Source organism: Malaya genurostris, chromosome 1 (assembly GCF_030247185.1).
Source record: "Malaya genurostris strain Urasoe2022 chromosome 1, Malgen_1.1, whole genome shotgun sequence".
NCBI classification, from domain to species: domain Eukaryota; kingdom Metazoa; phylum Arthropoda; class Insecta; order Diptera; family Culicidae; genus Malaya; species Malaya genurostris.
In genome coordinates, this window is record NC_080570.1 from 50,650,351 (window position 1) to 50,673,842 (window position 23,492).

Sequence of the window (23,492 nt, forward strand, 5' to 3'; positions counted from 1 at the left end):
CACGTTTACAGGCATATTCCACGTGCTTGCCGAAACTGAGCTTGTCGTCAAGCGTCACACCCAATTGCTTCAGTGATCTCTTGGATGGGGATCATGCAATCACCAGCATGTGCCGACGCCTCTAGCTCTGATTTTCTATTGTTTACCACCATCCTGTTTGTTTTATGATGCGCTAGTTGTAGTTTCCTGCTACGCAACCAGTCTTCCACCATGCTGATCGAGTGTGACGCGCTCAATTCGACCTCTTCGATGGATTCTCCGTAGACTGCTAGCGTGATGTCGTCCGCGAACCCGACTATCTTGACGCCCGTAGGGCTTCCGGTTCATTGGCGCCCCGACGATCCATACCGGAGCCCGTAGGGAGCCTCAACCTCAGTTCTCCATCGTACATTATATTCCACCGGAGCGAGCCCAGGATGGATGTACTCCGGCCTTGATAGAAGTGCTGCGTAGGCCTTCCTCGATCTCGTAGAGCAATACCCGGTTCTGAAAGTAGCTTTCCAGAATTTTCTACAGGCCGTCTGGCAGTCCCAGTCGAAGGAGGAAGTCGGCGATATCCGCCCAACAAGCACTATTGAATGCGTTTTTAACATCAAGCGTGTGTCTGGCTTCCTCGTCCGGAGAGCCTCTATTAAACGTAGACTGTCCGTAATAATGAAGTAATGATCTAATGTGATGGTTTCCAGTGGATCCATTGAGAAATGATCCGTCAGTGTGAAACATTTTTTCACAGTTGACTGTTCTAAATTTATTGTGAAAATATAGGAATCTCTTCCAAGTATTCAAGAAAAGTCGATATGAGAGGTCCCAGAATCGATTTCTCAACGGTAGGACGTCTGCCAGCACTTCGAGACTCATCGTATGATTTGACTGAATGCAACCTAAGGTAATAGGCAAACAACGATACTGAATTCTTTCCAGCTTGATGAAATGAGTGTTCGCGGCGGATCGGAGGCAGAACCTGGGTGAACTCCCTACCATGTTCCAGTTATTGTAGGAAGAAAATTGAATCTCTGCTGGCATTTTTGTTTCAGATACGTAATTTAACATCTCCAGGTATCTTTGGAGTGAAACAAGCTGTAGTTGTGCTGGTTCTTGCTTCCTCGAAAATAAAACCAGCTCAGTTTTCTCCGTAGAGAATTCGATACTCATCTGAAGAGCCCATGATGACAAGTTGTTGAGAGTATCTTGTAATGGCCCTTGGAGATCGGTAGCTTTTAGCTCCTATAATAGAAACAACGCTGTCGTTGGCAAGTTGTCTTAGCGTGCAAGGTGTGTTGATATATTAATCAATGCTGTTTACACGAGCTCTGAGGAAGACCCATGTAACTGAATCGTATTGACGACAAATCACCATGCGCGAAATACATGTATTCGTCGGACAATAGATTATGCAAAAAGTTATTCAAAACTGGCAAAAGATCATGCTGATGCAACTTCCCAGACAGAATATTTATAGAAACTGAATCGAAAACCCCCTTGATTTCTAGGAAAACGGATGCCATTTGTTTTTTACGAGCAAATGCCATTTGAATTTATGTTGAGAGCAACGCAGGAAAATCGTTGGTTGATTTGTCCCTGTGGAAGCCGAATTGTGTATCTGAAAGCAAATCGTTAGTCTCGGCGCAATTGTCTAGACGAAATAGAATCATTTTTTCAAACAATTTTCGAATACAGGAAAGCATAGCAATCGGCCGATACGAATTGTGATTGGAGGCTAGTTTCCATGGTTTTTTTAATGACGATCACTCTCACTTGTCTCCTGTAGTGTGGGACAATATTATCTTCAGGAAACTTGTTGAATCATTTCAACAAGCGCCGTTTGACGGAGTTAGGCAGATTCTTAAACAAGTTGAATTTGATTTCTGTCTAGCCCCGGAGCTTTATTGTTACACGACAAGAGCGCAAGTGAGAATTCTACCATTGAAAACGGTGTTTCTTTTCGGTTTGATGAGGCAAGGTGGGTGATCTTTTGTTTCGGAACAAAGTCGGGATAGACTTTTTTAGCGCAATAGAATATCCAGCGGTTAGAATCGTGGTATTAAGGTTACGCATTCGTCGGGCTGTATGCCAAAAATTGCTCATTGATGTTTCTCTCGATAACCCTCGAACCGACACCAATAACCGCGTTTCTTATCTTTAATTATGCTTTTCATTCTAAAATCTAATGACGCGCATTTTCGATAGTTATCTAGTGTTCCTTTTTTTCTAAACGCGATGAAAGCTGAAGTGTTTTTCTGCATTCAACTCTGAGCACAATTTGTCGCAGCACAGGTTGGTAGGACGGATGTATGTTTTTGCGCCGGGTACACGTTTGGTCTGAGATTGGATCGCGGTATCGAGAATCAAGTCAGCCAGAAACGTGTACTCTTCCTCCGAAGGAAGTTCTTGTGTTGTTTCTCGTTTCTCAGATATCGAATTTGCGTAGTATTTCAAATCAATATTTCGTGCGAGGTCATACAAAACATTGATTGTCTCCGGTGATCTCTATCTACTAGCGATTGAAATTACTAACGTTGGTGCAGAAAGGAGTGCTACGAGGTTGCAAAACCGTCGGTGCCCAATCGAGGCTCTTGGGTTGGCGATTCTATTAATGTGGTGGTGGTAGTGGTTACCTTGGAAGTTAATAGCTTTTAGACTGATTAAATATAATAAAATAGGGTTTTCAAATATGATGTCATCGTGTTAATTTGCATCAGTGATCAATAAAGGGCTCCAAATAAGTCTGTTTAATTCACCAAAGAAAAACACGTCGAACAGTCAATATCCAGAGGAAAATAGGTTCTCAGTCGTCTTTCTTTTTTCTTGTATCTCATTTTGAATCTTTGTATTATTCAGCACGTCAATTTAAAAAAAAACTGAATGTTTAATAAAATTAGTTTTTTAGTTAAATTAACACGAATTTCCACCAAGTTATTAATGTAGCAAATTGGAAAACTGTACTGATTTGAATCACTAATCAAAAAATTTTTGCGATTAAAACAGTAACAAGCGATGAGATCCTTTGAGAAATGTGACGGTTATTATTAAAAACAATCTTCCATTGTTGTCAAAATACAGCAGAAAGGAATCTTTATGGCGCTTTCTCTGTGATTACTCTCCAAGCACAACGTGAAGATTTAAATTCTCCGGCTCGCTCGAGTCACAGTATCATCAAATTTATTAGAATGAGCTGCCGTTAACTTCCAAATCCCAGTGCTTCAATTTTTTCCCGGCATCCCCCCGGTCGTTTGGGAAGAAAAATTCAAGAACAACATTTTTCAAGTACCGCAGCTTCCTTTCGAAGTCAGCTCACGACCTCGCGCTCGCTTCCATGTGAGTAGAATTGATCAACGCAGCGCACACTTCCAACAAAAAAGTGTCAAAGTGAAAGATAAAAAACAACTTGACAAGCAAAAACTTTCTTGCTCTCTGGCGGAAAAATTATTTATCGTTCTTCCGACTACCGCGCCAACGGCCGGATCTGAGGAACTGAGCAGGGTTAGGATTCATCTGTTTTGATCTTTTTTTGGATGTGAAAAGTTTGTTCGACGAACAGGATTTACAAGACGGAAAGCACAACAAAAACCAAACTCGTAAATTGGGATGTCTGTTTTAATTTTCGTTGTTGGGTCTCTCGGACTTGTCGAAAAACTTTCGACTTGGTGCATTTGCAAAAATCATCCCTGCAGTTCTTCGAGTCGCGCCAAGTCAGAAAGCAAGGTGGAAAAAGGAAAAAAACTGAAACAATGGCAGGCAGTTTTTCTTCCGGGACAAATGGCTTCTGTGGCGGTTAAGGACAGTCGTCCTTTGCAGCCCCATCCGAATGGGGTGAGTCCCGTTTCGTGGCGCAGTACATCACGTTTACGAGCTGCTGCTGCTGCTGCTGCTGGGACAATGTTGTACATATATAGCATCAGGTATGGGATCATCGGGAAGAACCAACTCCGCGACCGACCGAGAGCAGATTGCGACTGTAGTGGGAGTCGAGTGCGGGCGGACGGCAGAAAGATACTGCAGAATGAATGTGCCACGGACGGATACGTGAGGTGAAAACGTTTATTCGGGCTAAATGCTCTTTTGTTGTTGAAAACTGACAGCAACGGTACACGGGAGCAAAAAACGAGGCGGTCACTGGGAGCCTTGTACTGCACATGTTGAAGTTAAGTTCCGAACTTTTTTCCGTTCGCTGGGTCGAATGAATTGGAAGAAAATGCGCCGTAATCAATGATTGGGGATTTGTTGCTGGATTTATATAATTGAATTCGTGATGTTCGTGGTTGGTCTTCTGTTGATGCGAGAAAATGTATCAGCATTACCACAATAAGTGAATTTATTTATGATTTCTCGATGTCACGTTTTTTTTATTGTGAGCTTCGAGCTTCGTTGGTAGCCGATCTCAGCTTCCCAACGGGTTGGATTTTGGCAAGGGAATATAATCATCTTCACGAGATTCATTATGAAAAGTGCTTAGTTGAAACATATGTAGTACAAACGCAACTTGAAAACTACATTATCCATGATTTTTCATTTAACTTGTTCGGATGATTTTGATATGGATGTAGTTCAACTTATTTGAAATACCCAACGAGTATTAAAACTGAGCAATCAACTGATTACAATAGCGGAAATAAAATTTGCGAAAAACTCATTTACATCACTTGAAAATGTTAACCATTTCCAATGCGGGGAACTGCTTTGACATTAAGCCACCGTGAAGATAAGCACCTCATCTCTATGGCAACCAGATAAATCAAGTTCTGTTTCATTCCTTCTGTATACTTTTTTTTGAATAACATAAGTAATTTCTTTTTATTAAATAACATAAGTAATGTTAGTAGTTTGAAAGGCACTTGTATTTGAATGAAAAATATTATCTAAAGTCTAGATTCGAATGTGGTAATCAATTATTTATTTCGAAAGTCAAAGAACCGTAACAGGGGAAAGAAAATATTTAAGATCTACAGTGTTTATTTAGGGGTTTCGGTACCGCTTTTATGCTAGGTGCACATAACTATTTTCACTTTTTAAGTTTTCGCCTTCGGCTCATCAGTGCATCAGCAGTTTATGTTGAACTGCTAAAGCCACCTAACGGTTCAACATAGACCGCTGAGCGGACTTAAAGTTGATGCTTTTTGCAAAACACTTATTGCACTGCAGTGCCATGTCGCTGAGCGGTTCATGTTAAACCGTTAGAGCAAATTCAGCAGCTGCAAGATTCATATGGGTGGTCTATAATATAACTGAAACTGAAACAAACGTGTCCAGCTGTTTTAGTTTTATCTCTTCGAACAGTTCTACTGTCAAATTTAAAACTGGTATACGCTGCCGTTCTATTTTTTCTATATTTGAAACACTGATTGAACGGTGCTGGGGCTGCCAGTTCATTTTGTTGTTATTTTTAGATTTAAATTTTAAAACTGACATAAATTATGCATCTAGAACTAGAACACTCCTGAATATGCCCTTAGGTGGAGTCTGCAGTTGAACATAAACTGCTGACGATTTGATGAGCCGAAGGTGAAGCATAAAAAGTGTCTACAATGTTGTTTGTTATCTTTTAAGCTTGCAACGATATGTTTCAAGTTTTTTTGGTAAGTTCTGGAGCACAACTGAAATCGTTCGGAAAGACCACATTTGGATTGTAGACAATTTTCCCAAAGTTTCAACCCTTTGACTGTCATATCGACGGAGCTAGGGTGGTTTTTAATTCTATTGATTTTCATTTTCTTTGATCGTGGTTTGAAGTAACCGCTCAACCGAAAATATAAAAAAAAAAACGTGACGTGTGGGAAAGTGGAATTTTGTATACAATTCTTTTAAACTTTTTGAAGATTTATATAATGCATTAAATAATACTCCCGTGGTTGGTGGGCTTGACGGTATTGCAAACATCATTAAATACAATCAATTACAGTTAGAATTTAATATAGAAATATGTTACAGCTTTAGCATAATTATTGAATTTAATGAATAAAATACGGAACGACTTGAATAAGATGTTGATTGCATTACGCTCCAAACATCCGGGGATTGGAGAGGCCGGTAGGACCTAACTGAGCTCTGTCTTATGTTTCATTTTCATATTACCGGCCCTTATTACCAGTATGAAGTGGAAATTAAATGGAGTGAACGTGTCCCAATTGGGTTTCACACGATGACATCAAACGAATGATAAATGCAGTCAATCTTTGAGAAAGAATATTGTAGAATAGAATAAAATAATACAGACTGAACAAATGAGCAAACCACTGATAGCTGTCAAACGATGTTCATCCAGTTCATTTTGTGGGGTTGGGTCGTTTTCATGTGAGACCTGATGGGTGAGATGTTCTGTGAGTGAATAATTTCTAACTCAACATTTCTATTCCGTATGAAATTAATTCACACTGAGGAAACTGGAAAATCGAACTAAGAGAAGCTCTTAAACTTGGAAAAGAATGAGGAAGAACGGCGAAAGAAGAGAAGAAAAAGAATGATGCAGAATACCAGAAATTTAAAAAAAGAAACGAATAAATAACGCAAGAGAATAGATAAGTATGTAAAAAAGGCGGGTGGGTAATATCAGAGACATAACTGGATGTCGTGAATACGAAAACAACTGACATGTTCCTTAACATTTCCGAATATTAATTAGTTGATCAATTATATGATTTATGCAAGCATTTCCCTTTTTCACATTTTTCGCAAAAAAAGAAGGCTTCACTTGATCTCGATTACACACAGCAAAAAGTGCACAAATCTAACCAAACTGTTCTTGATTTGCACTCAACTGAGGATAATTACCTTCGATTTGCGAACAACAAATCCTAATAGTTCTTTGGAAATCTTTTAGAGCCATTAGAACGGCTGATTGTGTGTAATGCTCTCCACTGTTGTTTTTTCACCAATGCTAATGACTGGCAGCTGTAACGTAATCGCTCTTGTCGGAAGCGAAATTAGCTTTGCAAACGAAACAAAACACATCTGCTCGCAGTGGCGATAGAATCCAAACTGATCCAAGTTTTGTTGAGAGGCTTGTTTTTACCTGATTTCGTTTGTAGCTTTTTCACTAATGGGCGATCCTAACGGCAATAAAAATAGCAGCATATAGAATTTTAATTTCGATTATTTCATTTCGGATTTGCATTTAATTGAAAGAAACTATCCGGATGCTGTACGGGATTCATTCCTGCCTTTCAGAAGGACCAAGTTGTGGAACTCACTACGATATTAAACACTGTTCGGAACATTTTCTCGAACGATTTGTTGTACAGCAGCAGATATTTTGTTCTCTTCCTCAGAACGCGTTCTGATTGGCTGGTGCTGACATGGGTCAAATGAGACAGGTTTTTCAATAGTGTACTATTGAAATACTTCAATGGTTTTTCTTTACATGCTTAAGTTGAAAAATTTCGATTCTACTGGTAGTTAGATTATATAAATCCATCCACAGATCACTGAGCTATGAACTTTAAAAATACGAGCTAGGCAAACGCGCCTTATGGATTATCCCCTTTGATACTCGTTTATACCAAACATTTCAGAAAAGTTTAATTTTGAAGTATTTGAGATTATGTAACACAACTGATAATTTTATCATAAAATTGTGATCAAATTCCCGATGACATGTAGCAAAAATTATCTTGATTCGTTAGATACAACAAGAGATATTCACGATCAAAAATTTATCACTCTCTCAGAGGGTAAATTTTGAAAAGGCACCCCATAGTAAAGTAAGTCGTATTCACGACAAAATGAAAAAAATATGCACTCAGAGATGGCTGAACCGGTTTTCACAAACTAAGATTCAAATACATGGTATTATGGTCCTATAGTTTGCTATTGAATTTCATTTGAATGTGACTTCCGGTTCCGGAGTTATATGGTAATATGTGGAAATTTGAGAAAAAGTTTCCACTCAATTATCTCTGGGACAACTCAACCGATTTTCGCAAACTAAGATTCAAATGAAAGGTCTTACAATAGCCTGAAAACTTGTCGAACATTTTATCTGGATGCGATTTCCGGTTCCGGAACTAAAGCGTTATAAGTGTAAAATTACCAATTTTATTAGTATTTTTTCACGAACGATGGTTAAACACAGGTACAAATCCCATAAAACTGTATGATACATTCTACTAGTTTGCAGAGCTTGTTAGTTTGTGGGCTTGAAAACTTAATTCGGCACTACTGGTCCCCTCTTTTCCTGTTCCGATAGCACCGAAAGTGGTGAAGAAAAACTCCTAAAACTAAATTCACTTCGATTTCTCTGCGATGCTTGAACCGATTTTCACAAATCTTGATTTGAATTAAAGTTCATACTGTCTCTAAAGCTACTGTGAAATTTCATCCGGATCCTACTTTCGGTTCCGCAGTTACATGGCGATGAGTGTCAAAGTTTTCAAATCGCCATATAGAGTGACAATATGTACAAATAAAATAATAATAATAATAATAATAATAATAATAATAATAATAATAATAATAATAATAATAATACTAATAATAATAATAATAATAATAATAATAATAATAATAATAATAATAATAATAATAATACTAATAATAATAATAAAAATTATAATAATAATAATAATAATGATAATAATAACAACTGTTGCAATTTGTAGGTCACATTTGTTGGTAGCAAACGAACCAACTTCGGCTATTCCGTTCATCTGAATCCGGTTTCGGAAGGATGGGAAATAGTGATTAAAAACTGCAAAAAGGATCTCACTCACTTTTCTTGGAGATGGTCAAATCGATTTTCACTAACTTATCGGTTCAAAAGAAAAGCCTTACAGTTTCATACGGAATTCCTCATTTTTGTGGATACTACTTTCGGTTCCGGAACTACAGGGTAAACAGGATTAATAAAGTTTGTGAGATTAGGTCCGAACAAATTTTCCTATTTCTATTCAATAAACAGTTGTTTTTGCGAATTTCGCGGTTATATTTATGATGTAATAAGTAATATGAGAAAGGCATCATTACACCACTAGGTGGATTAAAATAGGTTTCTCGGGATTTGGCTCGTAAAAAGAGTTACGTAAAAAGACGTAACGTAAAAAAGTTTACGTAAACGGAGGTTTGGGTGAATTTCCCATTTATGGTGAACAACGAGTAACAATGCTGGAGCCGCTTTTGACAGTTCATATGGATTAAATAGGGGGTTACACCACTGTAGGAAAAAAGAGAAGGACTTTTTTGGGGAATTGTTTTGGGAAAAAATGGAGTAATCAAATTTTGTATAAAGTATTTTTCAATATGTATATTTAAGTACAAAAAAATGATCAGTTTAAAAAATTTAAAAACAAAATGGCGACTTGGCGGCATTTCCGCAAAAGGTCTGCATTTTGACGGCCAGAAATTCAGCTCCCGCAATTTTCGATCTAGAACAAAAATACAAACATTTTCTAATTCCATATTACAGTGTGCATAGAGGTTAGTAGGGGTTTTTTAATTAATTGATTTTCTGTAAAATGGCAGCCCTTTGAAAATAAAATCCCATTTTTTCATCACAAAATTGTTCATACAAAAAATATTCACGTACCTCTGTGGAGATAACTATCGAGAATATTCTGTAAAATTTTTGAATCGATTGGTCAAGATTCACTTGACTTATGTTTCCAACCAGCTCTAAGAACGTGGTTCTGAACACAAAAGGCGCTCGGAGTATAATAGTCGGAGTCTCGCGGTAAAACTCGAAATTAAGACGTCTAGAAATTTTTCCCGCTTTTCATCTTTTAGAATATTATTTTTAAGATCATACCTAAGACCTTTTGCAATGAAAAAAAAATTTCCGATTTTTTGAAAATTCTACAGTGGTGTAACCCCTTAAGAGGTCACTAACTGGTGCAACAATATTTCAATGAAGATGAAATGTCAGTCAGATTTTTCTGCCGAAAGTTAAAATTTGATTCAAAACAACGATGCTAGATTCAGTCCGCTCCTCTATAATTTTTACGTAAATGACATTGACAGCTGTCTAGGAACCCCATGTACACTAAGACAATTGGCAGATGATGGCGTGGTTTCAGTTACTGGACCCAAAGCTATTTATTTATTTATTTATTTATTTATTATTTGATAATGCTCATCTGACAATAAGTCTTAATGAGCTACTAAAAGCTACCTAACAAGTTATCTTAACGGAATAAAAATAATTATGAACAACTTAGTGCCATAGTAACCGGTGACGAAGCTGAGATGACGTTGTGACGAAGTCAAACAAATCGCTGAACTCGTTAAAGCGGCGGATCATTGCCAAAATCGGGCTGTTTGAAGCGTAGCTGGTATTGCGTAGATCAGTATGTAGTAAAGGTCGCGGTCGAAGAATACGTGTAGGAGCATACAAGCTCACTTGGGATAAAAGATTAGGAGCATCATATTCAGCCAGTAGTAGCTTAGATATGAAAATCGCTTGTGATGCATGTCGTCGATCGGCTAAAGATTTAAGTCCTAATAATTGACGACGATCCTCGTACGGCGGTAAACTCAACGGGTTGCTCCAGGGCAGTTCACGTAATGCATAACGTACAAATTTTCGTTGAACAGCTTCAAGTCTTTGAATCCACGTGACGTGGTAAGGGCACCAAACAACATTAGCAAATTCTAGCTGCGATCGTACCAAGGAACAATATAGCGCCTTTAAACAGAGTGGATCACGAAATTCTCTTGAGATTTTGAATATAAATCCGAGTAACCGATTTGCTTTGTCAATCGTAGCCGCAAGATGACGAGTATATGTTAGTTTCTCATCCAGAATAACACCTAAATCCTTGATGTGGTCCACACGTTGCAGTTCAGTGCCAGCCACAGTATAATTGAAACTAAGTTTGTTTCTCGTACGATAATAGCTGATAACATAACTTTTTGTAACACAGAGAACCATCATGTTTCGTATACACCATTCAAAAAACATATCAACAAGATGCTGCAATTCTTGGCAATCAGCTTCTTTGCGAATAACGAGGAATATTTTCAAATCATCGGCGAACAATAGCTTTTCACCATGCCGTAAGACAAAGACAACATCGTTAATAAACAGCGAAAAAAGAAGTGGTCCAAGTGTGCTTCCTTGAGGAACTCCGGAGCTGTTGGTAAATGAATTAGATACCGTGCTTCCAATTTGTACTACAACTTGACGGTTGACGAGATATGATCGAAGCCATTGACAAAATCGAATCGAGCAACCTACCTTAGTAAGCTTAGTAAGTAAAATTTCGTGGTTAACTAAGTCGAAGGCAGCCTTAAGGTCTGTGTAAATCACATCAATCTGGTATTTTTTAGACATTTGCTCGGTGCAATAAGACGTGAAACTAACTAGATTAGTCTCAACCGATCGACCGGGAAAGAATCCATGCTGGCAATTGCTTATATAATGGCGACAAGTTGACAAAAGATTTGCATTGATAAGTGATTCAAAGATCTTAGATTCAACGCACAGCGACGTGATTCCTCGGTAATTGACAACGTTACACTTGTCACCTTTCTTATAAACCGGGAACATAACGGAATTTTTCCAATCAGTAGGGAATGTATGGTGCTGAAGCGACAAATTGAATATATATGTTAGTGGGACTGCTAAAATATCCGAACATTTTTTCAAAATTGCAGAAGGCATTGCGCTTCGACCTGGTGTAAATACGGATTTCACATTCCGGATGGCAGAAAGTACCATTTGTTCTGAGATAACAAAAACATCCATATCGATGACATCAGCAGGAACATCACGGACAGCGTTTTCAAGCTCAATAGCAGATGGTGAGTGAGATGAAAAAACACTGGCGAAATATCTAGCAAACAGTCCACATTTGTCAACTACAGTCGTAGCTTGATCGCCGTTGTAGAAAATCGTAGATGGGAGACCAGTTTCCTTCCTCTTCGTATTGACAAATGACCAGAAGCTCTTCGGATTTCGCCTTAAGTTATGTTGCATACGGTTAACATAGCGATTGTATAAGAACTTATTGTAGTTGCGGTATTCGTTGCTGGCTATTGTAAAGTGACGTTTAGAAATAGGACATCGCCTATTTGTATAACTACGTAGGGCTTTAGCACGAATACGCTTAAGATTCCGTAATAAAGCGTTAGTCCATGGCGGTTTCCTCGGTGGCTGAGACTTAGGGACTGAGCTCTCGACACAATTATTTAACAAACGATTGTAGTATAAGACAGCAGCATCAATATCGTCGTAATCATGTAACGTTCTCCAATCGATTTGCAGCAACAAGTCACGCAATGTAGACAAATTTGTTTTGCGAAAATTTAAGCGATCAAATGAAATCGATTCATCGTATAGCATCGAACCTTTGATCGAAATATCGATATCTAGCGCCGGATGATAGGCATCACACGGAACCATAGCATTCAAAGCTTCTGAGACAGTGCATTCGGGTAAACCATCGTTGTTAACAAACACCAGATCAAGAAATCGTGATTGGTGATTCGAAACCGTACTAATTTGATGAAGTCCATTAAAGGCAAGTCCATCTAAGAGAATTCGGCTGGCGGTGGTCGTTGTCGAGGCCATAGGGTCAGGGTAAGCGTAACCATAATCCGACGATATCCAGCTGAGACCGGGTTGATTGAAATCCCCAAGAACAATAATCACATCGTTACCATTTGACTGAGACGAAACACGTTCGATAGCATCGAGAAGTTGTTGCATAATACCACAATCATGACGCTTTTCCGGAGGGATGTAAACAACTCCAATGAAGTAATTCTTAGTTGGTGCAGATATCTTAGTCCAGACAGACTCAATCGTTAAGCAGTCCAGAATGACCTCACTAGAGGTAAGTGTAGCGGAAGCAGCTATTAAAACTCCACCACCACGACTGCGAGAGCTATTGGTAGAATTGCGATCAGCACGATAAACCGAGAAAGCAGCTCCAAAAAGTTGCAACGAAGATGTTCTAGAGTCCAACCAAGTCTCGGTGAGAACAAATATATCGTAGTCACCGTCAATAGCAGCTAAATATACATCGTCGATTTTTGAGTTTATTCCTCTAACGTTTTGGTAGTACAATCTCAAATACTCAGTGCTAGCGACGGGGGCAACCACGTCATCATCATGAGAATGCCTACTGTGGTAAGCAATGCGACTATTAGGCTGCAATACAGGACGATGGAATGATGAGGTTGTCGAAATAGTTGAACAATACTCGCCTGTGATGGGAACCAAATGGTTCCCACTGTGTTATTAAAGAGCTCGTTGATTCTAGGTCCACGTCGTCTATTGAAGCATTGGTGTACTTAGAGATGAGGCATCCGTCCGTTTTCGAAATTTTGGAATAGAGTAATCGAGAAATTCACGAAACATAATCCCTTCAGGCCAAGTCGATGGGTCTAAAGCAGCTGCTTTTGAAGCCGGATCTAGGCCGACTTTAAACGATATGTAGCTCATATTGCTAAAATCGGTTCCTTTTGCCACCAACTTTACAACATCAGGATCCTGGGTCATCGCAAGATTGGCACGAACCATCGCAGAGATTTGTTCATTGGATACATCGGGGCGAATTCTCGAAAGGTACAGCCAAAATTTGTTTGACGGTTTGACGCTGGGAACAGATACTACGTTTGTCCCCAAGTGCTTCATGCCGGTCAGACACTCTTCAACTTTGTTATCTGATTCAGGACTGCATATTGATCTGCATAAACCATTGCAAGATACCCTAGATAACTTGTCCGATTGGGCTGTTCATCTTGGTATCGAATTCTCAGCGGAGAAAACAGAGTTAGTCGTCTTTTCAAGAAAGCATGATCCCGCGCAGCTTCAGCTCCATATGATGGGAAGAATGATCCAACAGGTTTTAACTTTTAAATACCTCGGGGTGTGGTTCGATTCCAAATGCACGTGGGGAGGACACATTAGGTTTCTGATAACAAAATGCCAACAAAGAGTAAATTTTCTTCGAACAATAACAGGATCTTGGTGGGGTGCTCATCCGGAAGATCTAATAAAATTGTATCAGACAACGATACTTTCAGTGATGGAATATGGATGCGTTTGCTTTCGTTCCGCTGCAAACTCTCATATTATCAAACTGGAGCGAATTCAGTATCGTTGTTTGCGAATTGCTTTAGGGTGCATGCATTCGACACATACAATGAGTCTTGAAGTTCTGGCGGGAGTTCTTCCATTAAAAGATCGATTTTGGGAGCTTCCATCACGCCTGCTAATAAGATGTGAGGTGCTGAATCCCATGGTAATTAATAATTTCGAACGACTAGTCGAGCTTCGATCTCAAACAAAATTCATGACAGTATATTTTAACCATATGTCACAGGAAATCAACCCTTCAAGATATATTCCTATCCGTGTCAGCCTCCTAAATGTCCCTGACTCAACTTTATTTTTCGATACATCCATGCAGCGCGAAGTGCGTGGAATCCCGGATCATCTACGTTCGACGGAAATCCCAAAAATATTTTCAAGTAAGTTCAGGCATATTGACTCTGAGAAAATGTTTTACACGGACGGATCGCGAATTGAAGAAGCGACAGGGTTTGGTATGTTCAACAATAATGTTTCGGCCTCATTTAGGCTTCAAGAACCTGCATCTGTTTATATAGCAGAGCTAGCAGCAGTTCATTATAGTTTGAGTGTAATCGTCACATTAATTACAAACCATAATTTCCTCTTCACAGATAGTCTGAGTGCAATTGAAGCCATTCGCTCAAACATGACTGGCAAGACTGAACCGTTTTTCCTGGGCAAAATAAAACAGTGCCTGAACGACATATTGAACAATAATTATCTAATCACTATAGTCTGGGTCCCGGCTCATTGCTCCATTCCTGGCAATGAAAGAGCCGATATTTTAGCCAAACGTGATGCTATTGAGGGTGAAATTACTGAGAGACCGATTGCTTTCAACGAATTCTATAGCGCGTTTCGCCAAAAGAACACTTGCCAGCTGGCAAGCTTCTTGAGATAGAGATGATCTGGGTCGGTGGATGCACTCAATTATTCCGAAAATATCGACAAAGGCATGGTTCAGGGGACTGGATGTGAGTAGAGATTTCATTCGTGTGATGTCCAGACTCATGTCCAATCACTACACGTTAGATGCACATCTCCTTCGAATTGGGCTCTCCGAGACTAATCATTGTGCTTGTGGCGAAGGTTATCGAGATATTGATCATGTCGTTTGGACATGCGTGGAGTATCGTGATGTCAGATCTCAACTAATAAATTCTTTGCGTACCCAAGGTAGACTATCCAATGTCCCAGTTCGAGACATTCTTGCTTGTCGTGACCTTTCATACATGAAACTTATTTATCATTTCATAAAGAAAACTGGAGTTTCAATTTAATAAAGGCCCCTTTCAAGACTTAGTTCTGATCCCAGCTGCGTCCATGAGTTCAACCAATAGCTAAATTAGAATAAAAATAATGTAATGATACAAACAAACTCGAAACAGTTTATGAAATTATTAACAAAATGTCTGAAAATAACAGCTTATTTTATAATTTATAGAAGTTAATCGTTTGGTTCAAATAATATTTCCGAGTAGATTTCATAATTAATGACGAGTTACCTAAGATGATATTTAAGTAATAAGAGAATATGTTTTAATAAATGCAAAACGTTGTGACTATGTTAGAATTAAATTAGGATAAGAATATTATGTAAAAGTGATGCTACGGCGAAGAAAAACTTTTTTTTTTCTTTCGATTAAAGAGGTTTTAACCTTAAGGTCATTCGCCTCTTCGGGCCAGAAAAACTTTCTGACCCTATGTGCGGGGTTGGGAATCGAACCCAGGTGGGCTGCGTGAAAGGCATCGACTTACCCATTACGCTACACCCGTCCCCCAGGAGAAAAACTTATGTAAACTGCCTTAAGAAATAAACGTATTTATGAAAAAAAACGATGCTAGATTTTCAGAATTGAACATATTTTACTGAAACACCGATAAGTGGATGGATTCTTCATAGATTAGGCATTTTTTTTTGAAAATCAACTGATTTCCTTTAACAATTCGGAAGCTTGAGAAATTCCCATAAGATTTTTTGGTGTTTAGATAAGTTTCCGTTTCCATCAATTTTAGTCAATATCTATCATTTAAACATTTTGAATCGTTTTTGACAAATCCTTGAAGGCATTATTTCAGTAATTTTCATAAAAACCAAACGCATTGAACCGATCGAGCTCTGTAGCTTTGTAGCAAACTTTTGAAAACAATAAAAAGAAGCACAAACCAAAAGTTACACTTCCCGCAATGTTCGTACAAAGCGAAGACATGAAACAGAATAATCCTGTCGGGATCAAACACGTTAAAGATGGTAATATTTCTGCGCTGCCGAGGAGGATTTCGTTCCACAGTAGCAACACAATCTTGAAACTAACTCAATTAAGTCGGATTACGCTAATCTCAGCATTGCCCGTCGTTTTCGATACCCGTCCGAAGCACTTGGGTGAATCCGTGCATGATACAATTGGAAACCCAAGCTCAACGGGTCTGGGACGGAGCTGGCGGTAGGATGGGCCAAACTTCGGTTCTAATCTGACAGAGAAGAAGATTGTGAAGCGGAAATTGATTTCTAAAATGTGACGCTCGACATGATTTTCGTGATGTGAGTGGGTGAGGATGCGAATTCGTATATACATACTACGTTTGGTGTACACATCATTTGCATTTTCCCTGATCGATTTGTATTCTATTTGCCGGTTTCGATTTATGGAAATAGAAAATTTGCGCAATGCACATTGCTGTCGCAACAGATTGTTTCATTACTTTTGAAATTGAACATCGAATATTATTCATGAAGCCGAGATCTGTTTTCGCGTTGGGGCGTTGAAATGGGCGCTATAAAGCCAAGGCTGTCAGAGCAATATAAGGTTTTAGACAACTGTTTATAAATTGTATGAATTTATTCTAAAAATTAAACTTAATTGACAAATATCGATTAGAATTTGTTGACTCATTACTCCAAAATTGATTGAGAGTACCGGACAACGGCCGAGCCATTTGAACCAATTTGTGTTGAAGTACGTGTGTTTGAAAACGTGTACTGAAAATTTCTAGACTTCGGCTATTCAGCGTCTTTTCAGGGAACCCATCTTCCAACAAACGCGCTTGCTCTCGATTCCTTACGGAAAAGGAATTTCAAAAGCTCGGAAATGGAAGAGCTACTTGCGACAAACAGTCCTTCACATACTGAAAGAAGTCATTTGAATTCAAATTACGCTGGTTTCACTGACGATGTGAAACCAGCACACGATCCAATTTGCTTGCATTTCCGGATGAATAATACATCGCACCAGCCCAGCCACCACTGTTCAAATTGAATCCCGGCTGAAAAGTTCTGGCTCAGCGAACGTGGCTTCGACCGAACTCCGAGAATAAATGTCTCATCCAGTGCAACAGCCACTACTCGCATCTTGCACACACAATCACACACACACACACACACACACACACACACACACACATGCATTCAAAGCCCGAAGGTAGTGAGGCTACTCATTCAATCGCGTACCACAATGTCTCAGGCGGAACCGAAAGTAGTCAAACTTACCTCCGGCACTGGCTTTTGTCACACCACGCTCCACTTTGGTGGGCCGTTATGAACCGTCATTACAGGCCGACATTTCTTCATCTATTATGCAGCTTCAAGGTTGGCGGTGGTGTGTGTGTATGTGTTTGTGTATGCTCGAAGTCTATAGTGTGGACCACCTTCGAGTGCTTTTCATTTACTAATACCTCAAACTCTAAGCACGGTGATGCCCAAGGTTGATTTCAGTGCCAAAATGGTGCGTGTCAAATTTTGAACCGCTTGAATTGAGCGAATTATCGAACAAAGCGTTTCGTGCAAAACCTACACATAGAAATAAGATACACATATTTTCAATGATTGAGCGCAGTGGGTTTTCGACACTTTTTGTTTTGTTAGTAATACCCGCTCTAACTCGCCTGATTTTTCAAATGACAGTTCCTATTTGTTTACATTCTCTTTTGTTTATTGTGACGCGATTATAAAGATTTGACAGCACGTTTTATTGGAGTATTATTTGATATAAAGAGTTGAGTTATAAACGCGTAAATCTCTCAGTAATCAATAAAAGGCAAAGTAAATCAAGAGAAACTGTCACTTGCTTGTACGGCCATTAGAATTATCAATCGAGAACTGTGTAAAGATACACAAAAAATTAAACCACCCACAGAGTAAAATAACACAACTGTTAGTAGGTTTTTTTGATTTGATTTGTTTTATTAGAATCAAAATTTTTATTTCTAATAAAAAAGAGGATTTTTTCCCCGGCGAATGCGTTTTATTACACGCAAAGACCGAAATCAGCTTTTTGGCGAAAAAATTAGTTGATTTGCTGATTTTAGTTAATTATTTTTTAGGACAACTAAAAAATTCTTATATTTGCTAATTCAGATTTGTTATTGTTGAACCCCTTAATAATGCTAAAAAGTTGGTTGAATTTGCTAATTTTTCAGTTGATTTTGCAACATTTACATGCTGTCATTTCTTAGCAAAGACACGCTCCACTTTCATTCAACTAATATTTTTAACAAAATCAGCAAAACTATGGTTGATTTTAACAAATAATTATTGTTGATTTCAGTAAAAAATGTTGTTGGATTAAGTGATATTGTTGTTAATTTCAATGAAAATTGACAGTTAATAATAACAATAAACCTTCTTGAGTTAAGTAAAATATATACTGATTCCAACTAATACGAACTGTTAATTTTAGCTACAGCCAAAACGAGTCCAAATAATTAATTTATTTTAATTGGAATTGTCAGTTGATTTGATCAATAAACTTTCTTGAGTTTAATAAATTTATTTATGTTTATAATGTGAATAATTGATTTTGCACTATAATCTAATAGCTGCTTTCCTAAGTTTGTAAAAGGCCTCTTAAGAAAAGAAACAATACATATGGGTACGGTCCTGATCATAACTCATTTTATCTAATTTGTTGAATTCTTATGCATTGTAAAAATGATTTTCTTCTCCTAACAAATTTGTTCATTGTAAACTCTCACTTACAATCACGAAGCGTAATTACAAACGATCTGCTTTGGTTTGGCACTGAATGTAATGAATGGCCAATGAAAATGTCTTACCATTTCGGATAGTAGTTCTTTGATTCATGTGTCCTACTCTATTGTTGTAGATGCTGCTTGTAACATCACGGTAAATTTTCCAAATGACCGTACAGGGAAGTGTCAGTTTCGATTTGTTTACTTTCTTTTCTGATTATTGAGCGACTAAACGAGTATATTTTCGTTTATTTACATGTACTAAGCGGAAACCAAAGCATTCAGATGTCGTCTCATACAAAAAGTTCAGAGATAGAAGTCGGAATGGCAAAGCAAGCATAGAATATGCAATAAACATGTACTTTCTGCACTGGTCACAGAAATGATTGTTAGTTAATCTTTTAATAATTCACTGATAACTGAAAGCACTCCACAAATAAACTTAAACCAAGCAACTTTACAGCAGTTTTACATATCGGTCAGTTAGAAATTTAAAAATCTATATATAAAATATATCAAAACAATTTCAACAAGACTATCCTGTTTTGTTTTTCAACGAATTGTGTTGCTTTGACACTTCTCATGAGTTTTTGACAAATAAACTTGTTAATAAAACCAATTGCATTCTTGTTTTCTTTGTGCTGTCTTTCTGCAGTGATTATGACAGCCAAACAGCGCCAAACTATTTGATTTTAACAACAAAATTAGTTGACAACGAGAATTTCGTGTAGGATTGAAATGTTGCTGGTTTGTGTCCAGGATTTTCGCCATCTAAATATATTCGCTAAAAACAAGAACTTTTTTCAGCAAATTAAATTCTGAATATTAACCAATTTATTAGTTATTTTGGCAATTTTGATGTTAAAATCAACTAATTCAAAAACAGTAATACGAATTAGGCGCAAAGCTAATTTCGGTCGTTCCGTGTAGTAATGTTTTATCTGCTTCTTTCATTTCCTAGTGCATGCAGAGATTTTGGATCTTAGTTCCAGAAGTTCTGGAGATAAAGAGCAAAAGCTTCCAAATGAAATTGACGTCGTTTTTCCAAAGATGGCTCAATCAACTCTCACAAACTTAGGTTCAAATGAAAAGTCTCGTAATCTTATGCAAAATTCCTGAATTAGATCCGGATCGGTTTTCAGGTTTCAATATTTCCGTGTGACGAATGCTTAAAATTTAAAATCGTCATTACAAACTATTCCAATTTGTAAGTCATGTTAGTTGATGGCTAAGTGAGCCGATTTCGTCTATACCTGTCTCGGATTTTGTTTTCAGAAGTATCGGAAATTATAGTCGAAATCTCTTAAATGAAACTTACTTCTTTTTGATCGAAGACCACGTATTTTTTCACTACGCTCACCTGGGTTCATTTTCAAAATTTCACATTTAAGATTGATAGTAATGCCACGTTTATTACGAAAACATTGCTTAAATTGTGAAAAGTTGGTCCAAACACGCAACGTCATAATTGCTAGCTTCAGTCTATGATACTCCATTAACGGAGACACATCGAATGCACTGACCCCCATCTACGTCAAGACTGTGAAACTGTGTACACCCATCATTATTCAACTGGTGCTTCAGTCAATGGCAAATACGAGGTTCCGCCCCTCAAGCCTAAACGTCGAAAAACAACAACTAGTTCTTCTGTGAGCATACCTGTTCGCAGTGCTAGTTTCGCATCAAACAAAAGTGATCGCATCATCTAGCTTCTGGTCGTTTGCATTGGAGGAAAAGAATACGAAAATGGACAACGACGAGGGACATTGAACAAAATCAGCCGTTCTATTGGCTCTAACTGTTATCTAAAGAACTGTTCAGATTATTTTCTTTGCAAATCAAAGGTAAAAATCATCAGTTCTGGGCAAATCTAAAATAATTTGTTTAGCTTCGTGAACTTTTGGCTGTGCGAGATTCGTCCGAGAAAAAAGTTCCGAATAGTGTTTAATACTGTAAAGAATTCGAAATTATCTCGCACAGTATTTGGATGATTTCTTTCAATGAAGTATGCAAATCCGAAATTAGATATTCAAATTTGATTCGATATACTGATAATATTGGGCTACAACAACAGAATATTGAACATTTAGGGGTTTTTTGTTTTGTGCAAAAAAAGCACATATTTAGTTTCAACTTTCTTTGCGTTTCGCCTTCGGCTCGTCAGTGCTTAAAGCAGTTCAAATTGAACTGCCATCTCGTGCCTAGCAGTTGAAACTAAATATGTGATTTTTTGAACATTTAGGGGTTTTTTGTTTTGTGCAAAAAATCACATATTTAGTTTCAACTGCTAGGCACGAGATGGCAGTTCAATTTGAACTGCTTTAAGCACTGACGAGCCGAAGGCGAAACGCAAAAAAAGTTGAACAGAATATTATTCTCAACATTTGCTACTTAGCCATTGTAGACTAGCTGGCGCACCTTCTTGCGAACGTCCCTCATTAAATTCCGTACAGACTTCTTGGCGACAAGTTTTGACACTTTTTCCAATCTTTTTCGAACTGTTGAATGGTTTCGGATACCGAGACATGTTTCCTAAGATGTACCTTCGTTAAGGCCATCGTCCAAGTACCATGCGCGCGGGTGGTTTTAGGAAATTTTCGATGGAAATTTCGAAAAATTTGCCAAAACCAAAAACATACAGACCTTTGAGATACATTTATCTATCTACAGGGTGAAAATGGCTGGAAAATTCGGAGGATTTTCCGAGTCTTATCAAAAATAGCTCTAAAAAATGAGTGTTTTTGTGATCTTTCACAATTATCTGGAAAAATAAAGCGATGACATAAACTTTTTTTTTCAAATAAACTTTATTATGGATACACAGATTACATTCGGACACATTTTTGGAAAACCTTTTCACGCTTTTCATAGAAAATCCACGAATTTCCAAAATTTCCACGAAATCGGTTATATGAAATTCGTTGATTTTCCATGAAAAGCGTGAAAAGGTTTTCCAAAAATGTTTTCGAATGTGATCCTTGTTGCCAGCATGAGGTTTTTTTTTGAAAAAAAAATTTCCTTCCATCGAATTATTTTTTCAAATAATTGTAAAAAATTACAAAAAAAGCTCATTTTTTCAGCGCTATTTTTGATAAGACTCGTAAAATCCTCCGAATTTTCCAGTCATTTTCACCCTGTAGATAGATAAAAGTATTTCAAGGGTCTGTATGTTTTTGGTTTTGTCAAATTTTTCGATATTTCCATCGAAAATTTCCTAAAACCACCCGCGCGCATGGTACTTGGACGATGGCCTTAATGCCCACAATTCCTCAATTGGTCGAAGTTGTGAGCAATTTGGTAGATTCATGTCTTTTGAGACGAAAGTGACATTTTTGGTATACCATTCTACCGTTGATTTCGAGTAGTGGCAAGAAGCAAGATCTTGCCAGAAGACAACAGGATCCTTGTGGCTTCGAATCATGGGTAGAAGTCGTTTTTGTAAACATTCCTTGATGTATATTTCACTGTTTATTGAAGCAGTGGTGATGAAGGGTTTCAAAATCTTACCGCAGCTACAAGTTGCTTGCCAGACAATAGCTTTCTTACCAAATTTTTCGACTTCAATCGATGTCTCGGACTGGTTTAACACTTGCCCTTCTTGCACCGTATAATATTGGGGTACCGGCAAGGATTTGTAATCGAGTTTCACGTGAGTTTCCATGTCCATGATTATACAGTTCAAATTTCCAGCAAGAATCGTATTGTACAGCTTTCGAACCCTCGGCCTGATCGATGCTTCTTGTTTCGGACTACGTTTTGGTTGTTTCTGCTTCTTATAGGTTCGAAGATTCAAACGTTTTTTAGCACGAAGAACATTCGACTTCGAAGTGCTTACTTTTTTTACCACATCCCGAACTGAAACCTTCTTCTTTTGCTCGAACGCTTTCAGTATACGTTTATCCAACTGAGGGTTAGCAGGACATTTTTTTCGACCTGTTTTCGGTTTATCCTCAAAGGTGTTATCCTTACCGAACTTTCTGATTGCATTTCGCACGGCTTTTTCACTTACTCATTCCTTTTTTGCTATCTTTCTCAGTTACAGTCCGCGTTCTGTGCACCAATTTTTCGACGTTGTTCTGCTGAAAGTCCACGCATTGCGAAACAAACTAATGAAAACGAATAAACGACTGCACAAGTGGTTAGAGAAGAGTGTAAACAACAGGACTCAGCCATAAAAATTGACAGTGCGAACAGATGTGTTGCGGTTATTTCGCAAAGCCAGCTTCGCTTCAAACAAGAGCGATTGCGTCGTACAGCTTCTGGCTTTTTGCATTGGAGGAAAAGAAAACGAAAAGTGGACAACAATGGAGAAAATTATACAAAATCAGTCGTTTTAATGGGTCTAAATATTAATGTTAGCTAAAGAACTATACATATTTCTTTCCTTGTAAATCGTAGGTAAAAATCATCAGTTTGGTGCAAATCTAGAATAATTTTAAAGGGTGCCCAATTTTTGCTGTGCTCAAAAGTGATGCAAATAAAACCAGCAAACGGCATATCAATACTGTAGAAAATACCA

General features: G+C 38.0%; 1 protein-coding gene across 1 annotated transcript in view; it reads right to left on the reverse strand.

Moving 5' to 3' along the window:
* Positions 1-23,492, reverse strand: part of LOC131439242 (uncharacterized) — a 684,657-nt gene that overhangs the window by 637,450 nt on the left and 23,715 nt on the right. The gene's annotated exons all lie outside the window — the stretch shown is intronic.